Source organism: Neoarius graeffei, chromosome 5 (genome assembly GCF_027579695.1).
Source record: "Neoarius graeffei isolate fNeoGra1 chromosome 5, fNeoGra1.pri, whole genome shotgun sequence".
NCBI classification, from domain to species: domain Eukaryota; kingdom Metazoa; phylum Chordata; class Actinopteri; order Siluriformes; family Ariidae; genus Neoarius; species Neoarius graeffei.
In genome coordinates this window covers 70,885,464-70,909,492 of record NC_083573.1, presented here as the reverse complement: position 1 = coordinate 70,909,492, position 24,029 = coordinate 70,885,464, and the positions used below count along the sequence as shown (strand labels likewise).

General features: G+C 40.3%; 1 protein-coding gene across 6 annotated transcripts in view; it reads right to left on the bottom strand.

Annotated features, from left to right (window-relative positions):
• plekhf2 (pleckstrin homology domain containing, family F (with FYVE domain) member 2) overlaps positions 1-24,029 on the bottom strand; it is a 91,642-nt gene that overhangs the window by 24,250 nt on the left and 43,363 nt on the right. For 2 of the 6 annotated variants that reach the window (XM_060920690.1, XM_060920693.1), the window contains exon 2: positions 4,911-5,023. The exons of 3 other annotated variants lie outside the window; for them this stretch is intronic. The gene's annotated coding sequence lies outside the window, so the exon portion shown is untranslated. Of the gene's footprint in view, positions 1-3,590; positions 3,643-4,910; positions 5,024-24,029 lie in introns of those variants that run through there. One more of the 6 variants, XM_060920692.1, reaches the window with a different exon arrangement.

Genomic DNA, 24,029 nt, shown 5'->3' with positions numbered 1-24,029 from the left:
AGGCACCCAAATTAAGGTCAAGCACCCAAAATATGCTACCAAAAGTTAAAAAAAGAAAAACAAATGCTGATTAAATAAACTTGGCTGCATAAAACCCAATGTCTTGACTTTCTCCTTTAAAAACACCGAAATTAGCCAGAATTAGCCTGTATTCTCGTAATTGACGCGAAATCTGCACCATTCCCATGTAGTCTGACGAACCCGGAACTAGCCATAAGCCTCGTGCAGAGCACGAATTCTCCATCAGCGGCGATCAGCATGCCATGATTTCGTGGAGGAGCGAGACTTGTGTACCAATGACCAGAGTGGGATTTCCACATTAGGTAAATCTTTTATGGCAGTTGGCAAACAGCTTTTAGGTGCATTACCGCCACCTTCTGGACTGGAGTGTGAACCTGAAGGTTTACTACCCTATTGTGCTAAATTCTCCTAATAATTCCTGTATCATTTAAAAAACTAAAAATAGCCCTATATCCCACATTATCTGACCTCAACTGCAATATCTCTCCGACACCTAGTGTCATATGATTTAAATCAGGTAAAAGGCTGAATAAAAGAGAGCTATTCAGGACACAACTGTGTGTATTTAAGAGACAGCTTGCATTTTAAATCCACACAGTTGTGTAAGTGTGGGTGGAATCAGTGACTTGGAGCTTGGTCCTCTTGTTGACGATAGTCTAAGGGCGTATTCACACCTGCGTTGTTTGGTCCGGACCAAACGACCAAACGAACCAAATTTCCCTTGGTCCGGACCTTTTGGGTTGGTCTGAATACAAACCACCGAACTCTGGTCTGGACCAAACAAGCGGACCGAGACCGAGCTGCAAGGTCGGACTCGGTCCGGACCAAAGGAACCCTGGTGCGGATCTTTTGGAGGTGTGAAAACAGACCGGACCTAATCCGACAGTTTTGCTTTTTTGTACCTCGGGAGCGTCCGTCGTTTGTCGAGCATTATGGGAAACAGAGTCTTGACACTCCACCGCAAAGTGCAAACACTGTTTCGGTCGTCAAGGGAACCTTACAACAGTCGTTCAGTCACCAGTGGTAGGTGAGTACAAAAAATGAGTAGGGGGCAAACGTGGGCCGAGGAAGAAACGCGTACCCTTGTGGATGTATGGGCAGATGTCCACATATCTGAGCTTTTGGAGAGAACACACAAAAATGCCGATGTGTTTGCTGTATTCAGTGAGAAAATGAAGGAGAAGGGGTTCACGCGCTCCCCAGAACAATGTCAGCTAAAAGTGAAGAAACTCCGTCAGACCTACATTAAAATCAGGGACATTCTTTCAAAAAGTGGCGGTACTAGCAACGCAAAAAAGAAATTCATCTATTACGATGACCTGGATACTATTCTGGGGTCAAAATAGAATTGAGGCGTGGCTTTGTTGACAGATTTTGGTCCGCTTACTAAAATGTACAGTGTGAAAGCGAACCGCACCAAAATGAAAAAATAAAAAAAAACATTTGGTTCGGACCAAAGCAAGTGAACTATTGAACTATCCTGGTCTGAATACACCCTTAGACACTGGCCTTTCATTTAAACTAACATCTTTTACCGGACTACATACTGTGAATTGCATTGCCGATTCTTATGTGACTGAAAAACCTTTTGTGTCGCAGGTCTGCTGCAGGTTCGTCTCTTTGATGGCAACAGCGCAGAACTTGCTTTTTCATTCCCAGGCTCCTTTCCTCCAGGCTCTCCTCAGGCCCCGACACATCTTTTAAATACTAACTAACTGTATTCTAATTATTTTTGTCATGTACATGTACGTCAAGAGGGATTAATGCTGTAGACACACTGCAATAAAAGGTAAAAATAACATTCATAGATTTCTTTATTTATTCATAAATGGATTCAAAAACAGCTTCTTTCCAAAAGCCATAACCACCCTGAGCTCAAATATTCTCTGACTTTATAGTCTAACCCCCCTGTGCAATACTTTATTTTATAATGTGACTCTCTTCCTGCAATAATTTATAATGTGCAATACTTTATAATATGACTCTCTTGTGCAATACTTATAATGTGCAATACCTCACTCCATAATGTGAAACACAACACATACGCCTCAGGACTGTGGACCTTACACCCTCACTTTTTTAATTTTTTTTTTCTCCTCTCTACACGCTGTTTGCACGGTTATTGGAGTTGCTTTTAATCTCATTGTACATGGGTATAGTGAAAATAAAGGCATTCTGTTCTATAACTTGGTAGCTAAAAAAGCAGCAGCAGGTTTAAACACAGAGCGCTGGGAAAACAGCACTTTGCGCACGCAGAAAAGCCCAAATTCAGAAATACAGAGTGTAGCCCAAATTATGTAATTGAAAGGCCTGAATATAAACCTGTGACCTGTCTTGTAGCCGGCACATTTGACCAATTCTTAATTTCCCTGAACCCTCCCAAAGGGATCAATAAAGTTTAATCTAATCAATTGGATTTGAGAATTCAACCGGTATCAACTTTCATAACCCGCACAGTAATTAGAACTTACTATTAAACACATTGACTGACTAGTGGCCTAGTGGTAGCGTGTCCGCCTCTCGATCGGGAGATCGGGAGTTCTATTCACGGTTGGGTCATACCAAAGACCATCATAAAAATGGTACCTACCGCCATCTGGCAAGGCACACTGCAATACAGATGTGCATGGGGAGTTAAACTCTTGTGGTTACCAGAGGGCTAGCCCCCCACTGTAACCCTAGCTATGTAATAGGCGAGAGGCCGAGGGCTATGGAAACGGAGATCGGCGCCGCCCGATGCGCCACATACAGGTTGGGCCTGGTTAGTACTTGAGTGGGAGACTGCCTAGGAATACCAGGTTCTGTAAGGCGTGGGAAGGACTTTGACTTTTTTTTTTTTTTGATTAAACACATTACTGCAGACGAAAGTCTATTAGCTTTGATAAATTTCATATTTTATCCCTACAAATATTTTGGACATCATTCCTGCAGGCTTGGTGTTTCTCTCACCGTTATCATTTCCAATGTAAAGCCCAAATACTCAACCTTTCATGTATAATCCTTTCATATATTAAAAAAAAAAAAACCACCTCTTCATTGTTAATGAAATTGGCTTCAGTACACCACTAACAGAAGTAGTAAACATCTGGAAAAGGACAAGTTATCAAAGGACAAGTTATCATTCTAGCTATTTAAGTACTACTCATTTAATGTAAATGACTACAGACAGAAGGCTACAACCGAAAGAGAGAAGCAGAAGTGGAACTGGCATTTCCACTGAAGCGCGCTACAGTCTTCAGGGAGGCCGTTTCCCCTCTCTGAATACTGCTCCGTCTATAAAACAGCAACAGGACAAGTGAGCACTGAAGCAAATTGTTTCTAAAGCTAAAAGCAAGGCTCGTGCTCAACCCTATTCCCTGAAACACTGTGCAGCTTTTCACACAAATTTCACTTTAAGATTGTTAAGCAGTTGTTAAATCAACCAGTTTAGGCTTTCATATGATACAGAAACATTAACTCCATTTCCATAACCAGTTCTACCTTACCACAGTCACCCTCGCAATGCTGACAGCAGGTGTGAAACCTGGAGCCCTTCATAGTCCAAGTTTAAAAAAATATATACATCTCACCGAAAAAGTCTGAGGAGATAAATCAGTCACAGCCAGAGCCCACAGCGTGCAACTAACCATAATCTCGTTTAGAAAGAAATACTAATGTGGTCTCTCTCTCTCTCTCTCTCCTGTGGATTGTAAAGCATTACATCACAGACTTGCTGAATACTTCATTCAGATTGGTCAGAAAGTGGTGATTAATTTTCTTTCACAGCGACTCTGTCAGTAGTTCCACAGCTACAAGCCAAATCACAGATTTATATTAATGCCCTCGGAGGTTATTGTTTCTGTAGCTCACGTTAGTGGTATCACAGGTTTTACTTTTTACTCGTCGCCCAGTCATTCAAAAAGTAGTCTAGTTATATTTTCTATGGTTCAGGGCATCGCTATTATTAGGCTGTTTTATTTGGGCTACCAAAAACACGTCAAGGGGATCAAGTGGTTAAAAAAAAAAAAAAAAAAATTATTTAACTGTCTAACCCGCTTACCTAACCGTTAGAGAGCTAATCCTAATCTTCACCATCCTTACCCAGGCAACAAATTACATTTCCAGCTTGAACACTTTTAGACGACACTATTAATAATTTTTACTAGTGAATTTCATTCGTAAATCCACCGGTGAAGTAAATGTGCAAAAGAAAAATAAATAAATTCTTAAAATGCATGCGTGAACTCAGCTCAGTATCTGAATATGAGCTCAGACGGGCCTCTGTGCTGCCACGCACCACTAATCTGACTCTGAACTCGTTGAGTGAATATGAAGAGACATATGATCTACATAGGAAAACAAAATATTGAAGATTTAAAAAAAAAAAAAAAAAAAAAAAAAAAGTGTATTGGCAACATACTGAAAGAGATTAAACAGAGGAGCGCAGCACTACTAGAGCACTTATTACTGAACGACCTGTCTGTATACACAGACACACACGTTCTACAAATAAAAAGTACATTTGGCATGAAAGTGATTTCAGTTTCTCCCACTCGGTTCCACCCAGACTTATTTTGCAGCACACAGATGAACTGATCACATGATACTGTCAACCACCGCTCTCACAGGTGTTACACCACTATAGGGGCATGTAAGGGCAACTTTAAGCAGCAAGCTAATTTTTTCCAGATGTGCACCAAGCAACAGGAAGACAAAAAAAGTTAGAATTAGCAAAAGCTAATAAAATCTTAAATACTTAGCAGATCCTCCATTTTCTAAAGAGACCAGAGTCCTGCTTTCTTGGTTTCTGTTGGCTCTCAGGATTCAGATTTAAAATAAATCAATTAATCACAGGTCAAAATTCACCGAGATAACCTCAGCTCAAAGTAAAACCGGATGTGCACACACACCTCTCGTGTCCTGTTTACCTTCCACTTCAGTGGTTTTTCCTGGCAGGTGAATTTTATTCCTGCTTGGTCTGACCACTGCTTTAACTGGGGGGGAACCAGATTTCAGGTGGCTCCTGGAAGGAGTCAAAAACTGTAGATTAGATTAGATTAAACTTTGTCATTGCACATGTCACAGGTACAAGGCAACGAAATGCAGATTGCATCTAATCCGAAGTGCATAGCAGTAAGTGTAATATACAAATATAAATGTACAGGAATTACAGGGTATGGAATGGTATCTCATCTCGTATCATCTGTAGCCGCTTTATCCTGTTCTACAGGGTCGCAGGCAAGCTGGAGCCTATCCCAGCTGACTACGGGCGAAAGGCGGGGTACACCCTGGACAAGTCGCCAGGTCATCACAGGGCATGAAATGGTATAATGATAGGATATAGATATTTACAGCATGTACAAATGTGCGATATGAATGTACTATAGTGTAATGGTATAGATATTTGCAGTATATACAAAATGCGGTATGAATAAACAGTAGTGCAAATGGTGATAGTGCAGTGAAGTCAGTTCAAGTCAGTTCAGTTTGGTCGGGGGGGGGATATGACTGTATGACTAAACTATGCATGTTAACAGCTTCATGATAGCAGCAGAAGCTTGTACAAGGACGAGTATGGTGGGGTTTACTTATCTATTTTAAATAAAATGTGTCTGATATGGTGAAGCTTTCTGTACAGTGATCTTCAGCATTTTGGGGAGGAGTCTCCTGTGTCAGCTCTTTGTAACAGTCAGAGATAAAGCTATTTTTCCCTGATACAGGAAAGTCCCAAGGACAATAACACTAATCACGACAATAACACTTTATAGTTTCTCGGTAACAAGCTGCATTTTTTCCTGTATTATTAACTCCAAGATAAAGTAAGGGAAGAACTGTTTATAGCTGCTATAACTTGAGTGATTTTAAATAAATAAATAAATAAATAAATAAAAGCACTGATGTTAAATACAGAAATGTCTACAGCACAATTTGACGTGAAGCAGCAGCCTTACAGCCGGTGAAAATATTTCCGATCAGTTTGATTATGTTAAAAACTTATTAGTGGATAAATTTCAAGCTAACACAAGAGCGTATACAGGTGTGTGTGCACATGTGTTTGGCTGCAGTGTAGGATTTATTCAGTCATTTCAAAGACACATTGTAAAGATTTGCAATCGTATAGCAAACTCCATTTTTCCAGGATTATTTGATACGGGCCGTGTTGCTTTACTATTGCCTTGATGGAACATGTATTCCTGATACAAACATGTTCCAACATTGCGATGTACACAACAGGGGACGGGAGAATGGTTGTGCAATTCTTGTTTCATGCACAGAGTGCAGGACTGCTTAAAAACTAAACTGGAGTATTTGCGGATACTGATCCCTCATTCCTCCTAACTAGAATACCGTGTTCGACTTGAGGTTGGAACTCGTAATTCCCAATCTCTAACCAGTAAAAGCCAAAGAAAACACCGTATACATCAACTTGGGGTGGTCTTCCTAAATCCGACTTCCTTCCCCGGTTATGGAGGGATGTCGAATTGACATACTAGTGCATCTCAAAAAATTAGAATACCATGAAAAAGTTCCTTTTTTCATAATTTAATTCAAAAAGGTAAACTTTCATATATTCTATATTCATTACATGTAAAGTGAAATATTTAAAGCCTTTTTTGTTTTAATTTTGATGATTATGGCTTATAGCTCATGAAAATCAGAAATCCAGTATCTCAAATTATTAGAATATTCCCTAAGATCAATCAAAAAAAGGATTTACAATACAGAAATGTCCAACTTCTGAAAAGTATATTCATTTATACACTCAATACTTGGTTGGGGCTCCTTTACCATGAATTACTGTATCAATGCGGTGTGGCATGGAGGTGATCAGTCTGTGGCACTGCTGAGGTGTTATTGAAACCCAGGTTGCTTTGATAGTGGCCTTCAGCGTATCTGTATTTTTGGGTCGGGTGTTTCTCATCTTCCTCTTGACAATACCCCATAGATTCTCTCTGGGGTTCAGGTCAGGCAAGTTGGCTGGCCAATCAAGCACAGTAATATCATGGTCAGCAAACCATTTGGTAGTAGTTTTGGCACTGTGGGTAGGTGCCAAGTCCTGCTGGAAAAGGAAATCAGCATCTCTAAAAAGCTTGTCGGCAGATGGAAGCATGAAGTGCTCTAAAATCTCCTGGTAGATGGCTGTGTTGACTTTGGACTTGATAAAATACAGTGAACCAACACCAGCAGACGACATGGCACCCCAAATCATCACAGACTGTGGAAACTTCACACTGGGCTTCAAACTAGGGGTGGGTATTGCCAAGGACCTCATGATACGATACGCATCACGATACTTGAGTCACAATACGATACGCATCACGATACTTGAGTCACGATACGATATTGCGATATCAAAATTTTGCGATATATTGCGATATTCTACATAGTTCACTGAAAAATGTAAACTGCATTATGCATCTTAAAATCCGAGTTGTATGTACATCAGATGATAGTGATAATTCATGGGACAAACTGAGTCAAAACAAATTCAAATTATCCATGCCATTTTATTGTAACTATACAAGCGCAAGTTACAACATATTTGCAGGAACAACACACTGTTTGGAACACACTGAAAAGTGCAGTGTGCATCTTAGTCTCCCTGAGCACAATTATGAAACACAGTGCAGTGTGGGTCAGTGTCCACACACTGAAACTGAACTGAAACCTCAGTGAATCATGTTTCTTCTGAACTTTGAGTAAATACTCAAAATAAAATGCAGTGTCTCACACACACTAAAATTGAAAATACAAAATAAAGTGCAGCTTCTTGCCTTTGGCCTTAAATGACAATTAAGTTCACAGTGACAGTAAGCCACACATCACTGAAGTAGACGGGAGGACTTTGGCGCTGTCCAGTGTAGTTTGCTTCGGGTCGGGTTTCGGTGGCTCCGGCTGAGCTAATATGTCGGGGTGGTGTCGTGCTAAGTAAGTTCGCAAGTTTGTTGTGTTACCTGAATATCTAATTGGAGCGAAACAGGTTTTGCAAAGTGCGTACTCTTTGTCCAGCTCACGGTTTTTTTTTTTCTCCTTTCCTTTGGAATCCAAAGTGCCTCCAAACATCTGCCTTAAAGTTCGGCGGCGTCTCTAGGTTTACGTTAACAGCCATGCTTGCTTGTTTTTTTTCCTCACTGCAACCACTGGGAAAAAAAGAGAAGACGAAGAGTGCCTTGCAGTGAGGTAGCGGCACAGCGACACCTTGCGGCGCGGAGGTGCGGAAGTCGTACTGTCTTTACAACCCGCCTGAAACATGATTTATTATTTGAAAAAATATCGATATTCAAATTTTGAGTATCGATATTGAATCGGAAGACAAAGTATCGCGATATATCGCCGTATCAATATTTTTGCCCACTCCTACTTCAAACACTTTGGATTCTGTGCCTCTCCACTCTTCCTCCAGACTCTAGAACTGTGATTTCCAAATTAAATGAAAAATGTACTTTCATCTGAAAAGAGGACTTTGGACCATTGAGCAACAGTCCATTTCTTTCTCTCCTTAGCCCAGATAAGACACTTCTGACATTGTCTCTGGCTCAGGAGTAGCTTGATATTAGGAATGCGAAAGTTGTATCCCCTTTCTTGAAGATGTCTGTTCGTGATGGGTCTCGATACACTGACACCAGCCTCAGTCCACTCCTTGTGAAGCTCTCCCAAGTTCTTGAATCGACTTTTCTTGACAATCCTCTCAAGACTGCGGCCATCCCTGTTGCTTGTGCACCTTTTCCAGCCACCCTTTTCAGCAATGACCTTTTGTGGCTTACCCTCCTTGTGGAGGGCATCAGTGATCATCTTCTGGACAACAGTCAAGTCAGCAGTCGTCCCCATGATTGTGGTTGTGTATATTGAACTAGACCGAGAGATACACTGTGTTCATACTGTTTTACTCAAACTCGAAATGAAATATTCTAATATTTTGAGATGATTTTTTTTGTTTTTGTACTGTATGCCATACTGATTAAAATTAAAATAGAAAAATGCTTGAAACATTTTAGTTTATGTGTAATGAGTCTATAATATATAACTTTCACTTTCTTAAATAACTAATGGAAAATATTGAACTTTTTCACAATATTCTAATTTTTTGAGATGCACTAGTAGCTGTAGACAGCATCAGAAATAAACACAATAGTACTTCCTACCCTCCTGCTGTATCTACTTTAGTATTTGCTTTAGATCAAATCAACAGACACACATTCACTTGTTCCATCATAAATTTCCTGGTTACAGAATTGCACTTTTTGACCATATAGGATACACTTATCGAAGCGAGTTCTTTATAAAATCACGGTATCGGTTATCACACAAATGAGGAAGAGTTTCTTTTTGAGTCTGGTTCCTCTCAAGGTTTCATGTCGTCTCAGGGAGTTTTTCCTTGCTACCGTCACCTCAAGCTTGCTTATTAGGGATACATCTACAACCCCGATTCCAAAAAAGTTGGGACAAAGTACAAATTGTAAATAAAAACAGAATGCAATAATTTACAAATCTCAAAAACTGATATTGTATTCACAATAGAACATAGACAACATATCAAATGTCCAAAGTGAGACATTTTGAAATTTCATGCCAAATATTGGCTCATTTGAAATTTCATGACAGCAACACATCTCAAAAAAGTTGGGACAGGGGCAATAAGAGGCTGGAAAAGTTAAAGGTACAAAAAAGGAACAGCTGGAGGACCAAATTGCAACTCATTAGGTCAATTGGCAATAGGTCATTAACATGACTGGGTATAAAAGAGCATCTTGGAGTGGCAGCGGCTCTCAGAAGTAAAGATGGGAAGAGGATCACCAATCCCCCTAATTCTGCACCGACAAATAGTGGAGCAATATCAGAAAGGAGTTTGACAGTGTAAAATTGCAAAGAGTTTGAACGTATCATCATCTACAGTGCATAATATCATCAAAAGATTCAGAGAATCTGGAAGAATCTCTGTGCGCAAGGGTCAAGGCCGGAAAACCATACTGGGTGCCCGTGATCTTCGGGCCCTTAGACGGCACTGCATCACATACAGGCATGCTTCTGTATTGGAAATCACAAAATGGGCTCAGGAATATTTCCAGAGAACGTTATCTGTGAACACAATTCACCGTGCCATCCGCCGTTGCCAGCTAAAAGTCTATAGTTCAAAGAAGAAGCCGTATCTAAACATGATCCAGAAGTGCAGACGTCTTCTCTGGGCCAAGGCTCATTTAAAATGGACTGTGGCAAAGTGGAAAACTGCTCTGTGGTCAGACGAATCAAAGTTTGAAGTTCTTTATGGAAATCAGGGATGCCGTGTCATTCGGACTAAAGAGGAGAAGGACGATCCAAGTTATCAGCGCTCAGTTCAGAAGCCTGCATCTCTGATGGTATGGGGTTGCATTAGTGCATGTGGCATGGGCAGCTTACACATCTGGAAAGACACCATCAATGCTGAAAGGTATATCCAGGTTCTAGAGCAACATATGCTCCCATCCAGACGACGTCTCTTTCAGGGAAGACCTTGCATTTTCCAACATGACAATACCAAACCACATACTGCATCAATTACAGCATCATGGCTGCATAGAAGAAGGGTCCGGGTACTGAACTGGCCAGCCTGCAGTCCAGAGCTTTCACCCATAGAAAACATTTGGCACACCATAAAACGGAATATACGACAAAAAAGACCTAAGACAGTTGAGCAACTAGAATCCTACATTAGACAAGAATGGGTTAACATTCCTATCCCTAAACTTGAGCAACTTGTCTCCTCAGTCCCCAGACGTTTACAGACTGTTGTAAAGAGAAAAGGGGATGTCTCACAGTGGGAAACATGGCCTTGTCCCAACTTTTTTGAGATGTGTTGTTGTCATGAAATTTTAAAATCACCTAATTTTTCTCTTTAAATGATACATTTTCTCAGTTTAAACATTTGATATGTCATCTGTGTTCTATTCTGAATAAAATATGGAATTTTGAAACTTCCACATTCCCTTTTTATTTACAATTTGTACTTTGTCCCAACTTTTTTGGAATCGGGGTTGTATTCATTTGTACGTTTAAAATCTATACATTTCTCTAAAGCTGCTTTGTGACAATGTTTATTGTTAAAGCGCGATATAAATAAATCGACTAGTTATATCTATAACATTGACGACAGTCAAACAGTTCACCGCTCATCACAGCCAGTTCCCGAGCTTAATGCTGACAACAGCAACACGAACAATGAGACGTCCATTTTTATTTCCCCTGCTTCGCAGGTCGAATCCGCAGAGATGGAAAAATGACATCATTCCATCCTGACAAGGAAAGTCAGATGCACCATAAATTACCTCTAGGTGTGAATGGGCGTGTGAACGAGTGTGTGAATGGGTGTGGGGGTGAGCAAGCTGCCTTTAGATGGCATATGTTCCAGATACTCAGCCACCCAGACCACAATAAATACTTTACTGAAGATGAATGAATGAATAAATGATTGCAATGTGAAAGTGGAGAATATGAAGATGCTTATTGACAAGATGGAAACTAACAAACTTGTGTTAGGGAAAAGAAAAAAAAATCCTTGTTGAATAATCTCATCTCATCTCATTATCTCTAGCCGCTTTATCCTTCTACAGGGTCGCAGGCAAGCTGGAGCCTATCCCAGCTGACTACGGGCGAAAGGCGGGGTACACCCTGGACAAGTCGCCAGGTCATCACAGGGCTGACACATAGACAACCATTCACACTCACATTCACACCTACGGTCAATTTAGAGTCACCAGTCAACCTAGCCTGCATGTCTTTGGACTGTGGGGGAAACCGGAGCACCCGGAGGAAACCCACGCGGACACGGGGAGAACATGCAAACTCCACACAGAAAGGCCCTCGCCGGCCCCGGGGCTCGAACCCAGGACCTTCTTGCTGTGAGGCGACAGCGCTAACCACTACACCACCGTGCCGCCCCCTTGTTGAATAATGATATACATAATTCTGCTTATCAATGACAATAAAAAGGAAATGTGCCTTTATCACTCCAGATATCACCAACACACACTGCCAGCCTTCTGTAGCCTTAAATTGAGTCATGACAATAATCACTATCAGACACTAGAAAGACTTTCCTCAGCACAAGCAGCAGGAACTAAAAAAAACAGTCCTGCCAGATAGTGGACTGATGAGATTTCCTGCATTTTGTGCAAGTCATCACAAGTTCCTTTCTCAGGCCTTTCCCCCTTGGCCTCTTTCCCTGCCTCTCACAGCTTTCGGCAGATTGGCATGAGGAAGGAACGAAAGCTCAGGAAAGTGTGTTCATGGCTCTATGTATGAACAAATCCCTGCATACACTGAGTAATGTCTCTGCCTCTCCCAAAGTGACAGCTTACTGAACCGGTCTTGCATTGATAAAAAAAAAAAAATCCTAAAGCCATCGCGTACATAAAAGAAAGAGGCACCATAAATTCAACACAGTGTATGTGCGTTTCTCTCGAGGTCGTGTGTGAGAGCAGTGTTCGTGGAGTTTGGTACGAGAGCTGCAGCAGGTGCAGAGCAGCGCATCGTATCGCGTCCCCTCTCTCCCCCCCTCTCTCTCTCTCTCTGGAATGCTGATGCATCGCTAAACTCACAGCAGACAACTGATCCATCAGGGACTGCGCTCTCTGTACAAATCACGAGCTAAAAGACCAGACTGCAAAAGTGCACAGTCCTACATCAAGCATTTCAAAACATTTCTATAACACTAATCAAATCACTAAACACCCAGCCATCCATTATCTGCAGTCACTTATCCTGTTCTACAGGGTCGCAGGCGAGCTGGAGCCTATCCCAGCTGACTACGGGTGAAAGGCGGGGTACACCCTGGACAAGTCGCCAGGTCATCACAGGGCTGACACATAGACACAGACAACCATTCACACTCACATTCACACCTACGGTCAATTTAGAGCCACCAGTTAACCTAACCTGCATGTCTTTGGACTGTGGGGGAAACCGGAGCACCCGGAGGAAACCCACGCGGACACGGGGAGAACATGCAAACTCCGCACAGAAAGGCCCTCGTCGGCCACAGGGCTCGAACCCGGACCTCGAACCCAGACCCTCTTGTTCTGAGGCGACAGCGCTAACCACTACACCACCGTGCCACCCAATCACTAAACATGTAGCCACTTAAAGTCATTAGTGTTAGCGATCCTCACATTAAACACTCCAACTACCAGTAAAAAGCACTCATTTCTTTCACTGATCACCGATTCATGATTTTTGTTTTTTTTTAATGTTCATTCTGTAAAAATGAATCTTTACGATTCTCCTCACTGTTCTTTTCCGGTGCCCATGTGAACAGTTGCTCGAGTTGTCATCAAGGCAATAAATTTACCCTGTACAAACAGGGTCCCTACACATTTTCCATTTCAAAATTCCACACTTTTTCCATACTCAAAATTTCCAGACTTCATGGTACATTTTTCAGACCACAGTACAAATAACTAGATGTTTAGGATTTAAATAAATGATTTTAAAATCCAACTGTTGCCAGGCAGAGCAAACCGCGCCTGGCAGCACTTATTTTATACCTACATGTTGATAATGGTAATCTTTCTCAATCATCAGCTGTCAGGTTACAGTCCTATGAAAATCCATGACCTTGAGTTTGACATTTCAAAAAAGTCATTCAAGGTCAAGGCGGCAACTGAAAGCCCATATGGGACTTCTTAGATGTTGAAAATGGTAAACATCTGGCTACCATGAACCATTTTAAAAAAAGTTATAACCCTTTAACCTTCAGTTTGACCTTTCAAGGTCACTCAAGGTCAAGGTGCCAAACAAAAGCCCATATGGCACTTCCTATAAGGTGATAATGGTAAATCTGTCTACCAACAACTGTTTTCAAGTTACAGCCCTCTGAAAATTCATAACCTTGAATTTGACCTTTCAAGGTCACTCAAGGTCAAAGATCATGGTGCCAAATGAAAGGCCGTATGGGAGTTCCTATATGCTCATAATAGTAAACATCTGTCTATCAGCAACCGTTTTTGAGTTATAACGGAAAGTGTTATTTTGACAGAAAGGTTGACCTTGATCCGATTACCCCCAAAATTTAAATCAGGTGATCGACGGTCCATTCCGCACCTACCCTGAAAATCTGAAGTCAATCAGTGCAACCGTCTAGACGCTAGATTGTTAACAGGCAGACAAAACAAACAGCACTGATCACAATACCTCGCCCTGCTGACTCCATCACGGGCAAGATAAATATCTGTAGCATTGTATGCAAGCTAGTACGTTGCCAAATAATTGCCAGGAGCAAGCAAGTAATTGCTGATATTATATTCTTTCATAGGGTCCAAAATTTCTAGTGGCTCATACAAATCAGTTAAACCCAGACAAGTTGAATGCACAGCATTTTATTCAAGCTGCAGTGCTAAAACAAGAAGAGTGGATTGTGCACGTGAAACAAAATCAAGCGGTCAAAGAAGAAACGGAGCAGCAACGCTCAAGCAAAAAGGAGAAGATTGGAGGTAAATATTTTTACTTTTGCTTGCAATTGGCAAGTCAAGAATCCTGAGGGATCCTGTACAATCATTGTGGAAATGAGACAAAGGGATATTTCCTCGCTTAGAGTAGGCTATAAATAGTATAATGCCGCGGATGGCAGGCTAATGTGGCCTACCGGCACACTGTCCAGTAATCGTTACCTTTATCCACTAGGGTTTAATTATTCTTCAAAAGGGCTCTTATTTAATATTATGACGAAAGTAGGAATTTATCATAACTACCAGGATAAATCGTTGGGCGCGAGTCTTGTTGAGGGTCACCGCGATCAGAGTCGGCCGAGTCGCTGTCCGATTCCGAGGCCGCACGGTCAAACCAGTGAGCCACATTCACCGATCGCTTCGCAACGGCCACAGGTTCATACATGTATGGTTTCACCTCTCGATATTCAATGTGGAGAGTTCCTGCTTCAAAATCCCGATCGCTTTCAGACATTTTACACAACCTCTCACGACCAAAGTCCGTACACGTGTGCTCGGGTCGCAAGTAAACACAGAGCTGCTCCCAGTCCGTTTGGCTTAAATGACGTCACGACGCCCCTTGGCGGTGAAAGTGCGCATAAGTGAGATGTAAACAAACCTTCGGAAATTGGGCAAAACAGTATATTTTAACCGTTTTATTCAATTTTAGGGTGCAAATTAGACACCAGGAAGATTAAATTCGCTTTTTGGGTCGCTCTTCTAGACAATAAAGTTGATATTCTACATTTCACCTCCGACTGTTGCCTGTGACCTTTAACTTTTTTGTCTAAAGATTCCAAAATCTATCAGCCACTCTCCCCCCCCCCCGCCACTTTCTTGTTTTAACTGAAAGTGTGTAACTGCATGTGAAAAGTAATGCAGTGACAATATTCAAGCATGATTATTTTGCTTAATTGGCCAAGTTAAATATTAAACTTGAGGAAAATTCTGATATTTCTCTCTCTCATGCCTGCACACACACATGAACTGATGGAAGTTACATTTGATGAGTTGGGCAGATTTAAAAAAAAAAAAAAAAAAAAAAAAACCACTAACCATCCACGGAACACTGTTTGCTTTTTTCCACTTCTCATTTAAAAAAAAAAAGTTTTTCCGACCTTCCCTTCTTTGGCTTGCATCTCCAGGGAAGTTCTCTGTTCAAATCAAGTTTATTTGTATAGCACTTTTAACAATAGATATTGTTGCAAAACAGCTTTACAGAATTTTAATGATTTTAAACATGAGCTAATTTTTTCCTAGTCCACCCCCAATGAGCAAGCCTGTGGCGACGGTGGCAAGGAAAAACTCCCTCAGATGACATGAGGAAGAAACCTCGAGAGGAACCAGACTCAAAAGGGAACCCATCCTCATTTGGGTGATAACAGACAACATGATTATAACAGTTTCAACATGAAGTCAGTTTCGTTGATGTTATAACTCTTCACTGATGGAAACTTGAGTGCAAAACTGTTCATGACAACTGCAGTCCTAAAGTTAGCAAGTCAGCTGTAGTCCTCAGCCATAAAAGCATTACTGTAAGAGTCCAGAGCGTCCTCCAAGTGCGACTTCCGACTGTCTGTATGGGGCCGTCCTCCACAGGAGCGATATAAGGCCATTATTAAAAAATGTTCTGTTTCCGGTCCACCGGCCGGGTGAGTGCCGTTTGTGCGGTTGAAATTTTTTTTTAACGCCGGTTTTTCGACTTTTTTTTCAGGTTCGTAAATCTAAAATCGAACTTGGCATTTACGCATTCCCAGGGCTTTCCACCAAGGCTCATACTAGCCAGCCATGACAAATAAGTAGTATGGACTGCTGTGATAATTATTCTTCCTTTCACCAGAGCAATATCCCAATGATTTGCTTTTTTATCAACTAGAAGACAAATTTTTACCTTTTTTTCAATTTCATCATCGTTACACTGCAAAAAAATTTGAAAAAATTTCACTTAATACTAGTGAAATTATCTTTCTGCATGGACATATTTTTACTTGATAAGATTTCTTAGAATAAGTTGGTTGCAGTCTAGAGCTAGGTTTAATAATCTCAGTATTGGTGTCTTGTATTCTTCTCATAGGAAATGCTAGATTGTTTCAACAGTTTAAGATATTTTCACTTGCAAAGATTTTTTTTTTTTGCAGCGTAGATGCTTTCAGACCAACAGTTGTAGGGACTTATTGAGAGGGACTACCCTCTGAGGAGCTCCCCCGAGAACTACACACCTTCAAGGGCTTTTTCCTTCACACCACCAATAAGAATGCTGACGTGATGTAAGCCGTCTTACGAGCATGATATTAACAGGAAAGGCTTGTGAAGATTTTCATATTTCGCTTTGACGCCTCAAAACTGCCCGGCTTTTCCTCCATCACATATACACTCAGTAAAGCCTGGACTTCACTGCCTGTACTTTTTTTTTTTTTAAACATCAACATTAAAGGATACGGCAACTTTTGTACAAAATCACCACAAATAGATAGATAAATATATAAAGTAATCGATCATGGAATTTATAGAGAAAGAACAGACCGCATAACAGTATCTTTTAACTTTTAATAATATGGGCTTGCGCTGAGCTCAGCGAAGATGTGTTCCGCCATATTGATCTACTGCGTGACGTCATGCGGCCCACCACTGAAAAGAACTCTTCAGTGCTTCATGGTAATGAGGTAAAAAAAAACAGTATAATCGCTTCTTCAAAGTTTCACCAAATGGTTTTATTTATGCAACTTGAAGCTCATAATACTGTATAACTTTGGTCGAGTAAAAACACGGAGCAAAAACATGGCTGAATCCTGAATGACTCCTATTTGGATTTGTCCTACGAAGCCCAGGGTTCCTACTAGGGCTGTAACGATACACCCAACTCACGATTCGATTCGTATCGCGATTTTTGACCCACGATTCGATACGCCCACGATTTTTTTTTTAAATGTTTTTTTAAAGTAGTAAATTTTACTTAACATTTACTTACTTACATTAACTATTTAATAACAAATAATTCAGACCACTGCAGAGAATGAGTAATATGTATGCAAAAATGAACAAATGTATATCCAAAGATTGTTTTATTTCTCAAAATAATACTGTTGAGCCGGAAGCTCTGTTTTTTTCGGTTCTGAAAAAGTCATTTTTCCAAATCGTGTAAATCCGTTAAGATTTTTTTTTTGGGGGGGTGGCTCTCTCACTGTCTCACTCTCATAGGGCCAATGATTTTCTGTGATCGTGGAAAACAGATGGAAATTACGGAATTTTTATGGTGAAACATTGCTCGCGTGTCAAAATGTAACTGCCGCAGAAGGCTTCCGCCCAAGCAGACATGCCTTCAGTGTTGCCAGATATTGCTAACGTTTTCCACCCCAAAATATGTTCAAAACCAGCCAAAAAGCACCTAAACCTGCCCAATCTGGCAACACTGCATGCCTTTCCGGTCAAGTGATTGTGATTGGCTTGTGGCACACCTAGCCAGCCAATGAGCTGCTTGTTTACAGATTCGCTCCCCGCGTCGCAACCAGAATGGCGACCGCTTAAAAGAAATGAATGCTCTGCCAATGGCGAGTGTGGACGTTGCGTGACTCGCAGAAGATTGTCGCAGGTCGGCGAAAAAACGACTTACTAATAGATATAAAAAAAATAAAAAGTAATTTAAGGGCAATTCCAGCGTTATGGACGTGACACTTGAACTCAAAATGGCAACAAATGACCCAGTGCATGTTTTATTGTCTCCCAGTATTTAAACAGGTGTTGCATATTTTAAGGCTGTACCGTACTGGAGAAGTGATAGAACAAGAACAATTCCCATAGTACATCTAGGGCATGCCAGAAAATGCCAATAAAAGATGCGTTATGGATGTGACAGAAAAAGTATCACTTTTCTTGGGTGACTGTACATTTTTATCAAACTCTGTGAAATTGTAAACCTAATGTCGAAATGGAGATATCCATTTGATAGAGGGGTCCAAGGTGAATATTAAAAAATCTTTGTTTAAAATATTTTGTACTTCATGCAGAGTTTCGGAAGGAAAAGTCAGCGTTATGGATGTGACGAAATTCCGTTATGGATGTGACGTTAAGTAAGTTTAAAATGTAATTTAAATAAAAAGTAAAGTATTCATAAATTGAAGTTTGGAAGCGCCTCTGTTTTTGGGCTGAGGAGAAGTTTGAAAGGGTGTACCGCGATTCTGCCTTCTTGTATCGCGATACAGATCGTGGCTCTGTGTATCGCGATTTCGATATGCATATCGTTACAGCCCTAGTTCCTACACATTTTCAAATTCAAAATTCCAGACTTTTTCCATACTCATTCTCAGGTTTGGAGACTTCAGCGAACAAACAACTACTCATATATTTAAAAGAATTACTTGAAAATCAAACAGGTACTCACATTATGACATACCACCAAAATGCATACCATATTTAGCTTGGCCTAAAATTTGTATCAGTGCCCTGTTTTTGTCATAAATATATATACACATTACACAAAATACAGGATGCCACTCTGACGCACACGTATCTGATGCACACTTCAAGACATTAAAACACAGGTGTGTGAAGATGTCAAGCACATACAGGATATCCTGAAAGAAAATGTATACACACTTTTAATCACTGTAAAGTACTGTGTGTGTTTATTAAAATCCATGTAATTTTCAAAGAGTAATAGAATTTACAGACATTTTATTATTTAGTCACCGCCTGTTCTCAAACTGACATCCATTCTGGTCCAGTCACTGCTGACAATGCAAATCACATTCAATTCTCTTGGTATTTTTGGACGTTCACTTTCAGTGACTGTTGCAGGTCTCATAGCGTAGACTATAAACATCAGTTAGAGGCAGTGATAAAACAAAGTGATGTCTGTAAATTCTATTACACCTTGAAAATGAAATGAATTTTAATAAACACCTACTTCACAATGATTCAAAGTGTGTATACATTTTTTTCGGGACACCCTGTATGTTGTGCACACACAGAAGTTTACTGAAGCTTCTAATTTGAAAACAGTCATTATGGCATTTTTTGTATTTACTATTGTGTTTTATGAAGAAGGCCCTGTGTTAGTTCCACTGTAGCTCACATTTTGTCCACATACCAAGAGATGGCAGACGTGGCCGAGACGTGGCCACCCTAACCAGTATGTAATGGCTGCAGTGCCCTTGAGCAAGGCATTTAACCCCACATTGCTCCAGGTTGTAACCATGTTGTACCCTGTAATAACTAAGTGGCTTTGGATAAAAGCGACAACTAAATGTAATGTAATTATAATAATAATGTAATAACGGCATTGTTCAGTTTATATGTATGTTTGCGTACACAGCCTTCATATTTTTGTTGGCAGTTTTTTTTGTCTTGGGTCGCTTGTTTTCAGGGTCCATGTGCCTTATTTTTCTAGCAAATTCTGGCAACACTGCCAAATAAGCCATAAGCATTTTTACACTGACTGGAGCTATGATGTGTGTTCACGTGTGTTCAAGAGGCGTTTTGTAGCAGGGGATTTTCCTGCGTCTTGTCCAAAGTCTTGCAAGAAGCAAGCAGGTTCAGGGGGTGTGGCGGAGCGCATGCCAGTACAACAGAACACCCGTTTCCCTCCCTCCGCATTTCAACACTTTTCTTTGGCAAAATTCAACTGAATGTCGGAATGTTGAGCTTCATTTTACTATGTAGCAGCAAAGGTCTGGAAACACAAATATTTCTCCATACCCTAATTTCCATTTTCCATACTTTTCCAGACCTGGAAAATACTAAAATCAAATTCCATACTTTTCCATACTGCGTAGGAACCCTGCAAGCCTACTGCGCATGCGCGAAGCGGCTCGGCTCGGTTTTCCCTTTCGAGCGCTCTCGTTTTCTGTTAGAATTTGGTAAAGAAAAAAATAAATAAATATTATTTACCAGCTTACCGGGTCCATGAACATAAATCTGACAGCTGACAAGGTCGGGATATAAACGAATCGAATACAAGCCACCCGCCGGGACTCCTACTGTCATCACAGTGATCTGTTTGTAAACACTGTTTTCATGGGCTCAGTGACGTCACAGGTCAGAGGGAGGCGCATTAACGAAAGATTCTGATTGGTTTATAGTTGCCCACAATCTCAAAATGGCTGACTCCTCTAACTTCGACTCCTCTGTGTCAATTCATGATTTCAAAGTTAAAAATATTTTTTCATGTTCGATATATAATGGAAATAATTAACGGAATTGATTACGTACATGTTTTTCTCCTATTACACACCTGGTTTTGTGGAAAAACGGCGTTACCCTTTAAGAGCTGAGGTTTACACGGATTTTTTTTTTTTTTTAAACAGCAGTTGCCCACGCTGCACTGGCTCAGGTTAGGACTCAACCAATCAACATACACTTACATTGGAGACAATCACTGTGCATTTGCATCACTTATGGTTCCTCTTGGGTTGGGAGAGAACTTACCCTGAAGTAGGAGCTTTAAAAAAAAAAAAAAGGCCTCAAAATGGCATTCTAAGAACAACAATCCTCAGTTCCTACAGTGCAGAGACACATACAAAAAAAAAAAAAAAAGGAGAGAGAGAGAGAGAGAGAGAGAGAGAGATAACGACTTCCTCCAACAGTTCTAAAAACTATGGAAAAAGTTCCTCGGGTCCAAAAATGTCTATTATGGAACATCCAAAAAAAAAAAAATTAGTTCCTGTTATCACATATGTAATACTGTCACAGCTATAAAGTTCCCTCACCAGCTTTTGTGTAAATTCTTGCTTTAGAAACAATAAACACATTCAAGCTGATTTTATTCATTTAGATGAAGTGTGTGCGCTGAAGAGCTCAGTCTGTCTGGGATGGTTTGGCTCTGATGTGCCATCTACTGAATGTTGCTTTTAAATCTTCTGGAAGTACGTAGTGAGTGTGTGAATAGTAATGTCACTCACGCTGCTGCCTTGTACGTGCGTACACAAAGTTGTACGCCAAGTATAAACCAGACTCCTCTGCTTCATATTGGGCTTCATCACACCACCCCGGAGTGGCGTTTCCTTTAACAAGACACTTCCCACTGAACGGGTCAGCCACTCACGGAATTTTCCTTTTGTTTTTAGTCACTTACATTACACGCATGTTACTGACATCATAAAATAACAGTCTTTTATTTTTTCACGGTGCAGTTTTCATCAAATCCTCCGCTCTGATTGGCTGGCGAGTGGGTCCGTATCCTATGGTACGGACCCCAGTTACGGACCTCTGGCGACTCGCTCGTTCACAACAACAAACATAGTATCAATTTTTGTCAACATTTATCTTTTTTATAAGATTTATTTATAAGATTTTTTTAATCAAAAATCTTATAAATGTTTGCCAGCATTTCTCAGGAGAATAGCATTAATTTTACAGCATGGATAGCGATAATGACAGTCTTCACAGCGAAAGCGAGTTTTACTACCCTGAGGAAGAAGAAATAAAAGAAAACATTTCAGGAGAAAGCTAAAAACCTGTAACTGTTGCTAACGCCGAGCAAAAACATGGCTGAATGACTCCCATTTGTATAAACAGGGGACTACATAGGCAGCAAAATGTAGTTTTTTTTCCTCCCATGGAAGTGCACTTGTATACCGAGGAGGAAGCCATTTGCATTACAGCCGTGAATGAGGATCCAAAATGGCGGCTCGGCTCGATTTTCCCTTTCGGCCGCTCTCATTTTCTGTTAGAATTTGGTAAAGAAAAAAATAAAAACATATTATTTACCAGCTTAAGGTCGGTCAGTATGGTGAAATACCGTGACCTCGGCCTTAAATACTGACCTCGGCCCAGTACTTTCAAGACCTCAGTCACAGTATTTCACCATACGGACCTCCCAGCTGGGAAATAATATATGTATTACAAATCATTCATAAATAAATAGTCAAGGTTTGGGGTCACAGAAAAACTGTGATGTGTCTTGAAGTCAGCATTACCATCAGAGCTGCTGTTCTAGTACATTAACCCAACACCCCTCTGACCAATCAGGATGGAGAACGCAACAGCGCAGCATTCTAAAGGTGTTTAAACTGCACCTTATTTTCTTAAACAGTGTTTATATGCAGAACAGATGGAAAGCAGAAGCTGCTCACACACTGTGCATGTGGAAAAGAGAGTCTCAGCTCTAAATGAGGAAACGTGATGAGAGCGCTGGAGTATCTCGTTACTGCATATGCTTAATTGATGAAAAGCTATGTTTTCCTTATCTCCATGCTTCTGTGAGCCTTGTTAACTCGCGTTTTAACGGTTCTCATAAGGAACGGTTCAACGAAGGCAATACACGGGGAAAAAAATAAAACCGATATAGGAGTCAGTGGCATATTCAAATGTACTCAGGTGGGATTAGGATAATATGATGCAAACATTATTAGTACACGTGACCATTTTGGTCAAACATGACTCATCATGCATCAAGATATTTATCAGCGAAGAAACAGACAACAAATTAGTAGGGTCACAAAAAAATTATACTTTCAGGGCTCGACATTAACTTTTAAACCCACTTGCCCCCCATTTTGTGAGCACTACTTTTTTTTTTTTAGGAAAACCATAGAATAGTTGTGAATTGCAACATAAACTGAAGATCACACATTGAGTTGAAGTTTGATTATTGGTTACTTTTTACTTGTAACAAACAATAACAATTTTATCCAAAATAGCTTTTCCTGCCTAGTCGATTTATTTCCATTTCAAATGCATGCAGCTGTTGTAAAGTTCAGTGTGTTTGTGTAGAACTCTCTCAGACTGTCGGTTCATTACTCGATAATGTAGAGATCATAAAACAGAAAGCTATAACAGTTTGTATGAAGAAAACAATAGGGTGCCGAGACTTTTGAACAGTACTGTGTTTGAGAATATTTATATATTGGGTTTTTTAATTTTTTTTGTTATATCATCCACCGCTAGGTTTAAACTCCCCCCCGCCCCGTACTGCGTCATGACAGACAGGATAATGTTTGAGTTTAAAATTATTGCTTAGTGTGTAGGTTGTGGGTGTTTTATACATACCTGGCAACCTGTAACTGAATTAGTGCAGCTGGTCTGTCATGACACAGCGCTGTTTTTTTTTTTTTTTTTTAAATAAACCTAGAGGTGGATGATAGAAGAAAAAAAAACCCATATTTTGCACAGGACTGTGTTCCTCTGAAAACAGAAACAAAGCTCCAGCTCTTGCTGCTCTTAATCGGTTCCGTTCTTTCAGGATTTATTGCACATGTTGCTCCTTGTTGAGTTTTTATGCCAGAGTTGTTTGAAACCAATCTGGGTTTTCTATGTTGAATAAGAAAGCGGCTTCACCTTTAAGAAAATCAAACACTTTCATGAAGGCGCTAACTCAAATGTAAGCAGAAAAAAAATATATATATATATATATATATATATATATATATATATATATATATATATAACGAGATTCTCAAGCAAACTCTTCCATCCTCACTTCCAACTTTCTCTTTTTGTAAAATACATTTTAAAATACAATTGTGAATTTCTCTGGAGTTTTCAGGCTGAGCTCCTCTCCTCGTATTCTTTAACCACTCATTTCCTCGTTATTCTTGAAGCATTTGCTTCGATTTGTTAACATTTTTCTTGATAACG